Below are 7,775 nucleotides of genomic sequence, written 5' to 3'. Positions count from 1 at the left end.
ATATCAACTTAACTATGTCCCCTTCACTTCATTACTTCTGTTCGCCAGCTGATGGGATGCCAAGGTGAAGTAACTGAATCAAAGAAGATTTAAAGTAAATACCATTTAGAATACAGGGCAAACAATGTAATACTAGTGAGGTGGCTAGAGAAGGGGGAGAGGAGGGGAGGAAAAGGGGTATCATGTGCCATTTTACTAGAGGGTGCCTCTCCAAAAGACTAATGAGAGGAGAAACCAGCTGTCCTGACAAAAATCATCTCAAATGTTGCCAGAGACTTCTGTTGTCATCAGTCCCTTCTTTGAAAGGACTGTTGCACTCAGGTTTTATTTGGCAACATTTTTTACTGTGTTCTGAAAGGCATTCCAATCATTAGTTATCCTTAAGAAGATAAAAAATAAACTACTGTGTTGTGCAGTAGATAGTTTTTGTCCCATTTACACCGTTTCTTTACCAGATAGGCCTTATCAGTGTATGCCCAACAGATTTTGCCTTTCATCTTCTCATTCTCAGATTTTTTCTTTAGAGCTACCAAGAAAATAAAGGCTAAAAACTAGACGCTTGGGCTATAAGCACTGGCTACACATTCTGTGCCCTACCTGCATTTTTTTGGAGAGCCCTATCATGTGTTACTCACATGTGTCATAGTTTAACCCCATCCGGAAACTAGGAAAATGCAGCCGTTCACTCACTCCTCACCCCCCTCAGTAGGGTAGGGAGAAGAGGGAGAAAAAGGAAAAAAAAACCTTATGGGCTGCAATAAAGACAGTTTAAGAGAACAGTAACAGAAGAGAAAATAATACTGATGATAATGGTAAAAGAATATCCAAAATAAGTGATGCAATACAGTTGCTCACCACCTGATGATCGATTGCCCAGCCCGTCCCAAGCACCCTGGATCCCTTTCCCCCAGCCACCCCCATTTTTATACTGAGCATGACATCTATGGTATGGAATATTCCTTTGGCCAGCTTGTCTTGTCTATGCTCCCTCTCAGCTTCTATGGGAAGCTGAAAAAGTCCTTGATTTAATAGAAGCATTACTTAGCAACAACTAAAACAATATGTGAGTGTTATCAACATTATTCTCATGTTAAATTCAAAACACAGCAGCTACTGGAAGAAAATTAACTGTATCCCAGCTGGAACCAGGACAACCCAGTAGAGCTCTGCTGAAAGGGCAAGAGTGTGACATTACCTTCAGTGTTTTCTAGTCAGGAAGGTAAAATCTACTGTCACACACCTATCTAAAATTTTGCTGGTCAAGGAGACTGACAGTGTTCAGTTAATGTTTTAGAGAAAGGAATGAAATATCTTGTTCTTGAAAAAAATGAAATAACTTGGATCCTGGCCAACTGACTTCTATCAGGAGCTCTCACTACCTGCACTTAAGGCACTTCAAGGTTAGGATCACTTATATTCAATCTTTTAAACAACAAAATGAAATTTTGCCTAGGGAACACACTAGTGTGGAGATTTCAGAAAAAATATCCCACTATATCTCTCTCTCCTCCATCCAGATTTTGGAAAAGAGAATATTTATTAACAGTGGCAAATTGGAAAAGATATGGCCCAGTGAAGGGGAAAAGTCATTGTTACTCCTTGCGAAAATCTTTTTCTAACAGCTTCAAAACTCATGGACCTGTCAAGACAGCCTTCATTTGAAAGGAAAGGAACCAGGGCTTCTGGGATCAGATAAATGTCACGTAAAGCATGACGAGCCAATGCCTGAGTTACCATGCAAAAGCCTGATTTTAAAGCGGCTCACTCGGCGCCCTCCAAGCCTTGCTGCCTTCTGAGTAGCTGCCCAGAATAATGGATTTCGCCTCAAAATGACATCAGGAAACACAGACCTCTGACCCCCGTTTTACAGCTGGTGGGGTAGCAGGGAGGATCAGAGCCAGGAAGAGACGGATGTGGATCTCCCGAGTGCTTAGCCGATGTCTCAACCGCAAGCAATACCCCATCCCTAACATACCGGGCACATGTCACCCGACAGTCCAGCTGTCACTGTGCCAGCATGCCACCGGCTGTGCCCACACGGCGGACTGCAACTGTGCCCGTAGCACATGCCAGCATACCTGCCTTTCTGCCGGCAAGGGTAACAACGGCGGGGGAAACGGGGGCAGTGGGGGCTTTGGCATATATTAGGGAGCAAACCAAATAACCAGCATCCCTGGAGTGTTTGTGTGTTGGTTGCTAGCAAATGTGAAGAGCCCCGGCAGTAACACAGGCACAGCTGCTGTCGCCCACACTACTTGGAGAAATGTAGGACGTGGTAGAATCACACCTTTGCTCTTCTCTGGAGGCTTTTGGTCATCGCTCTTGAGTCACAGCCTGGGGGCACAGGACAAGATGTTAGGAGACCTGACTGCACATGGGGTGAGACAGGTAATTCCACTTCTGTGGCTCTATTTCTCAAGCTTTTACAGCCCTAATGATTATTCCTACATTATCGTTGAATCTTTTTGTTCTCCTGTTTACAGTACAGCTTACAAGGATGCTGTGTACCACTCTCATGTAGTTTTACTTTTTTAACCTCTATTGTTTACAAAACCCCACTTAAAAGGCTGAAAATAAAATTTCTCTATTGATTCCTTTTCTCTTTCCATTTGGCAAACACTGATTTTTTTTCCTTGTGTTTTTAATGGAGCTTGAAATTAACATGAATCTGTTTGTTCAGATTCCCGTTTGAATTAGTGCAGTTTTAGTAATAAAGTTAGGTAGCTGTTACCTTGGAAACAGAGCTCTTGTTTTAACAAACACTTTAAAAAACATTAGGGCCTACACAAACAGAAGTAGTAAAACCAGATTCCTCGACAAGAGATGGATGGATGTTGGTATCAGCCGGTACCTCCAGCCCAGAACACACTGCCTAACTCATGGCAATCATATAAAAAATGCATTAACTCGGGGGCTTTGGCTGTTTCACAACGTTCAAGTTTTCGCAAGTGCTTCTTTTTTTCCCTTTTCATCGAGCAGTGCCACGTTGTCAGTCAGCATTAAGGACTCGCTGCTTTTCACTATCCCTTAATTGCCGAGCTAATCTGAACTACTTGGTTTAGCTGTGTGATCCTGTAAAGGTGCAGGCGTACTGTGTGTACTTCTGATTCCACAGCAGTATCGTATCCGAGGTACTGGGCACGATTGTCACGGCACGATGGCCACGGGGAGCTGACGATTAGTTGCAGGGATATACTACGCTGCTACAAATATGCAGGTTTGAACAGTAGCCCACATACTCAGAAATGTAACAGGCCTTATCTTCTGCAGAAGAGCAGGAGAGACCTCGAGACAAAAATACTGAAATGTATGTGACAGTTCAGAGAGTGGTGGTACAAACACAGAGGCAGTTTCCACAGCCGAAACTGGAAAGCACTTGTCCATATACAGCAACTTCACTGGACAGAACAAGAGGCAGAACAGACTGACACAGCTGTGTTAAGCCAGATCACCTGAAAATTGCTGTTTATACCAGTTAGATAAGGTTCATTTTTCTCAATTTCTTCAGTTTCCAGTAACATCCATCTGGTGCACCAGGATAGGACCACTTTCCCTCTTTCTCTCCCCTGAAAGATGAAGCATTTAACAAAGACCAAAAAAGCTCTGGAACAGCAGAATTGTTTCAACACCTCCTTGAGAGGTATGATTCATGTACACCCGACTTCCTTTGACCATGAGGCTAAAGGTGTGTCAGCCATGCTTGCTCAGATTCCAATTAAAAATAAATAAAAATAAAATGCTGAAGGAGAGATGACATGCCGTTCTGCTGAGGTTTGTTGGTTTTTGATTGTTTCTGGCTTCCACTATCACCTTCAAAAAACCGAAACTTGTAGCTCTGCAAAACACCAACCGGCTGGTTACTTATTTAGCTAGGTGTATCTTTTGTGGACAGGCAGCAGAACAATGAAGAAGGAAGGATAATGCTTAGCGTAACCTCAGCATTAGCGCTTACAGCATAACAGATGAGTAGCCACCGCATTTGAAGAGCAGTTCATGAAGCAAAGTAGAAATGATGTGTGTGCAGTATATAATTACAGCAGTAATGTAATAACATTCCATGTTAGATTATTAGGGGTCTATTCTGCCCTTGACATGCCTACATAACTCCCATTAATGTTAATTGAGGTTATGCACGTGAATCAGCAGCTGAGCAAATCACTAAATTAATTACATGTAAAGTACCTGTTTCATTTTTTTAAATCCACTGATACGTTTGGCCAGTGCAAACACTTATAGCCCAGGAACGAACTACCACTGGGTGGAGGAGAAGGGATGTGGAAAAGACTGCGTGGATTTAAAAACCCCACTAAACAAAATTAAGTTTTGACAAATCGGTAAGGGATAGCGGGGATATTAATTCCTGGACAGAGCTTCCTGTACATTCTTCAGCAACCCTGGGGCTCTGTTTGCATAAACTAGAAGAGACTCTGGCTTTTCTGTAGCACCTCCTGCAGAGGAGGTTATCTGGAGCTTTTGTAAACAAAGGTGTTAAATATGGCTCTGCAGGCAAAGGCGGCACCTATTGTGAGTGCAGCCGTAAGAGCAACGACAGGCTTGGATAAGGCATACAGCTACTATTTTTTTCTGCTTGGCGATCGCAATCCCCCCACTTTCTGTCCAGGAACGCTTTGATCAAGCAGATGCGATGACAAGGATCAGTGCGATGACAAAGTCTTTGCATACGGTGGGAGAAGTTTGGGCTTGAAATTCAAAGCGTGTGTTTCACTGAAGGGTCTCGTTCTGCAAACGCTTATCCCAGAGTTTGAAGGGTGGAGGTTGTTTTATACAATAAACTGAATCAACCTTCTCTCACTCTTTTTTTGGTTTAAGCACCCGGAGCTCTTGAGCTTTCAGTACTCCTGAGCTGCTAAAACTGGGTGCAAAGAACAGAAAGTGCTTCCTGGAGAAAGGAGGGGGGACAGTAAATACCCTCCATCATCTGCACCTCTAGTATTGCCTCCTTCTGATGCTATAATTAGAGCAGAGCTGTGTTGCCAGCCTTTTTCACGGCAGGAACCCCCTGGAATCCCCTTCTCAGCTGGGCAGGATCTGGAAGGGATTCCCCCACCCGTTTAGCAACCTGAGAAGGCCCGGATGGTCATAAAACCCTGGCACCTGTTTGTGATCCCCCCACCGGGAGGGGGGACAACTGCCCCACATTCAGATGTCCCGAAATAGAGCAATATCCATGATATGACCAACAGAGACCCCCTCGCTACAGATTAGAAAGGATGCCTGAGCTTTTCAACCTTTATTTTGCGTGGAGTAAACAGCCTCTCTGGTTTCATCTGGACCTCCCTGAAAGAGCAGCTTCTGGAGTGGCTTTAGTTACAGTGAGCTCCGCTGCCCCCACAGATAGTTTGTTGCCCGGCTCCCCCATGTGTGCCTGGTGGCACTGGAGCACGTGCGACGTGCTCAGCCATGTAAAGAGGCCTGGCTTCAAAGAGTTACGCTTACAGGCCCGCTGCCTGCCCGACAGGCAAAGGGGAACTTAAGTTTCACCTCCAGACAGTGTGGACGCAGCTGCCGAAGTAAAGTGAAGCTAACCCCGGTCAGCTGCACCACAGATGGGGTTGCCAATTTAATTACCAGTAGCATTGCTTTCTGTAATTCCTAACAGATATTTACGTACACCCATTTATTTGTAATAATTTTCACTTAGGAGTCCCTTGTCATCACTAGGGGTATAAGGAGGGCCAACTGGAGGCATACACAAGCTGAGCAGTCACCCAGGTGGGCAGAGAAAGGAGAGAAGGTAAAATTGCAGTGAGGTCTCACTGCAGTGGCCATGGCATCGTCCCTGGCACACACTGGTTCAGTGGCAATGGCACAGCTATTCCCACAGGTCCTATCCTTCTCGAGGAATAACGAGCAGTGATGGCTCTGCTACCTTGGTGTCTGGCTTGCTGCTGTCTCCCTCCCTCACGGATGAAGACAGCCTATGCAGAAATTATGCTTCCCAGTGGCAGAAATTATGCTTCCCAGAAGGTGGGACAGAATAAAGGTGTCAAGAGACAGACCATGTTTCTTCCTCCTCTCTCCCTGTTCTCTGGAGTGTGCCTCAGTGTTGTCTTGGTGTAACCCCATCAGCAGGACCACAGCAGCCAACTGCGGGCCTGTGGAACCTTTGCTCAATGCCTCAAAAAGCTCATGAGAGATGATGCTTAAATAAATTGCTCTACTGCAGCAAAGGAACACCAGTGCAGGTCAGGTGGTCTCCTTTACCTTCCTTGGACCCTGCACTGTGTACACTGCTGAGAAATTGGACGTTGTCAAGGAGAAAGGACTGGCCTCTGCCTCAGAAAGCTAAAAATCTACCACCTAAAATAAGATGAGAGTACAGAGAATAGATACCCAGATCCCAAATAAAAATTCTAATGCTTAACTTCAGACGCTCATGTTTAATAATAAAGACGTATGTATTTGCTTGAGAAACAAAACGGCTTCTTCATCCTTTGGTTTTATTTAGTTAGGTCTATAGAGGTGTCCAAAAAGCATTCAAGGTTATGGAATTGGTAGTTTAAGGAGGAAAGGTGAACCTTCTAGACATAGGACTGGCTTTCCACCTATGTCTATATTTCTAAGTGTTTGGCTCAAAATCTCAGTTGCTGCCCACTTCTATTTAAAAATACAACTACAAACCAAAGAGAAAACAGTGTGTGAAAATGCTCACCAGCAGGTTTGATACTGTTTTTAAAAGGAAGGCTATAATACCGTCCTCATTTCAGAAAGGAGGGGACTGGCAGTCAGAGGAGAAGCTGTGCGTAGTCGGGCAACCACCAAATGGCAGATCCATTTAAATGAGCTCCCATATCGTATTGTGCAAGTTTCATTATCTGATGTGTGCATGGATCTTATTCCCATAACAGGTCAGATTCAGAGATACCAGAAAACCTAACTCACCTCCAGAATGACTTTTATGTCTCCAGCACATAGTGCCTTTCTAAGACATCTCCTATGCATACAGGCTCAGTGTAAGTATACAAGGTCTAATGATTAAATATCCCTGTTATCAAACATCCAGTAGTTGGAAATTTTACTCTGCAATTCCACAAATATCGATTAATTGACCTGAACTCTTCTGCACTTTATGAGATATTAGAAATTGCACCTTACTAGGGCCTCTCCTTTTGCATTACAGATTGCACTTCAGCCTAAATATTCAACTCCATCTTGGTTTTTTTAATAAAGTTCTGGGCACACCTGTGCTGGGAGAGAACACATAAATAACGTGAATAGATGGCAGGTCAGGCGCTGCAAATAGAGACAGCCAAATCAAAGAGAACTTGAAAGATTTAGACATTGGTGATACTAAAGTTTCAACAGTGGCACACAGATTTGGACTCTGCCTGATACCCCACACGACTGGTTATGGAGGCCGCTCTTGACGCCAGTGGAGACTTTTCACATGACTAAGCTTACACCTCTGTTTATAGTTATTGCAAAACACAGCCCATAACTGGTACCCTACGGTGGAAAGGGGAATCTTTTCCACTGTTTTTTTCTTCAGTGTATTTTAAAGCTTGCTAAACCCTATTTTTGGTCTTTTTTTGGGGGTGCGATCCATAGGCAGTCCCTCATCCTCCCCACAGTTAATCTCCCACTCGTCCCCGCCCAACGCAAGGGGCCTGACTCGGCGTTGCCCACCAATTAGGCCACTAATCCTGGGTCATGGTGGTCAGCGGCCAGAGCACCATGCAAGCCCTGGCACGCCTCGTCCTTGTCTCCATCCCCATCCTCACCTTGGGGCCAGCCAGCCCCAACAGCCTCAGCAG

Source organism: Chroicocephalus ridibundus, chromosome 2, assembly GCF_963924245.1.
Source record: "Chroicocephalus ridibundus chromosome 2, bChrRid1.1, whole genome shotgun sequence".
Lineage (NCBI taxonomy): Eukaryota > Metazoa > Chordata > Aves > Charadriiformes > Laridae > Chroicocephalus > Chroicocephalus ridibundus.
This window is presented reverse-complemented; position numbering follows the sequence as displayed.